Consider the following 1824-nt stretch of genomic DNA (forward strand, 5'->3'; position numbering starts at 1 on the left):
CTCCTCCTCCTCCTCCTCCTCCTCCTCCTCCTCCTCCTCCTCCTCCTTTTCTTCTTCTTCTTCCTTCTCTCTCTCTCTCTCTCTCTCTCTTTCTCTCTCTCTCTCTTTCTGCCTTCACTACCCTCCTAACTCCCTTCTGTACGCCCTTAATAAACTCTATTCTATACTTAAAAAAAGAAAACAGTAAAAAAAAAAAGAAAAGAAAGGTACTATGTTAAAACAAAACAAAACAAAACACTTCAGATTTAGTATACTGCATTTGAAATACTGAATAAATATCAGTTCTTTTTCCATTAAATTTTTTTTAAAAAGTCCTTGTACTTAGTGCTGCACACAAGGCAAACATAAAATAGTTCAGGATGGTAAGTTGTCTTTCATGTGGCAGCTTTCATGGAGAACAGTGTGGAAGTGGATGTTACAGATTACCAGAAATGTGTGTTATAGATGCTTAGCTATCTTCCAAGGTTTAGGAAAGGGCAGTTGGGAACATACATGACACATATTTACAACTATGGTCACAAACCTGCTTTGGAGAAGTCAAAACTAATGCAGTGTGAAATTCGTCTAGAAGAACGAGCATCAGGATAGTGACAAATATGTTTATATGGAACTTCTTGAAACTTCTCAACCTTCTGGAGACAAATAAGCTTCTACTATTGGTTGAGCAATTCTTTGGTTGGTGGTGAACTGACCTTCTTCCCTCTAAGGCTTTTTAGAAATTACTGTAGTAGATGTTGGGAAAATAGTAAATAGACTGTCCAAGCCCACCAATTCAACAATAGGATGCCCTTTGATGCAGTTCCAATGTGACTCTCTGAGGTCATGTGTTGGTAACTTAATGGCCAGTGTAGTGGCGTTGAGAGATGGGGTCCTTAGGAGGCAATACTATCACAAGAGCTCTGCCTCCATGAACAGATGAACACTGCCATTTCAGGAGTGAGTTAACTGTTTAAGAGTTGTACTGGGATCCTAATAAAAGGATGAGTTTAAATACATGATGTACATTTGTGAATATGTTAACTAAATCTGTTCTTCTTTATGCTAATTTTAAAGAGAATGAACATCTAGCAAAACTATGAAAATTGAAACTGTTGCTATTTGTAAGCATACACATATATATGATATTAGGAATATTTATATTAATTTGCAAAACCCACCATCATCCACCTAAAGAAATTATTTTTATCTTTTCCACATGAAACTTTGTACATATGAAACAATGAACACACTTCAGTTACTGTCTTATGCTCTGGCAAATCCTACATTAGTTTCTGACTCTATTAATTTGTCTGCTTTAGGATTCTTAGTTAAATGGACTTATCCAGTATTTGAAAGAATAGTAATATTGCTATATACGCTATGATAATAACTAGTTTTTGTCAACCTGATATAATCTAGAATCACCTGGGAAGAGAGGCTCTATGAGGGATTGTCTTGATTATGTTGAGGTGGAAAGAGCAATTACTGTGAGTGACAGGGATCCATAGCATGGCATTCTGAATTATTTAAGAGTAGAGAAGGCAAGCTGAGCGCAAGTGTGCATGGCCTCCTCTTTGCCTTTGACTGAGGATGCAATCTAGTCAGTTCTCTGTGACTTCTATAACCTAGAACTGTGATCTGCAACAAACCATTTCACCCCTAAGTTGCTTCTGTCAGGGTGTTTTTAAAACTAAGCTAAGGGGCCGGGCGGTGGTGGCGCACGCCTTTAATCCCAGCACTTGGGAGGCAGAGGCAGGCGGATTTCTGAGTTCGAGGCCAGCCTGGTCTACAGAGTGAGTTCCAGGACAGCCAGGGCTATACAGAGAAACCCTGTCTCGAAAATCC

The sequence above is a fragment of the Grammomys surdaster genome, unplaced genomic scaffold (assembly GCF_004785775.1).
Source record: "Grammomys surdaster isolate TR1022 unplaced genomic scaffold, NIH_TR_1.0 125679, whole genome shotgun sequence".
NCBI lineage: Eukaryota > Metazoa > Chordata > Mammalia > Rodentia > Muridae > Grammomys > Grammomys surdaster.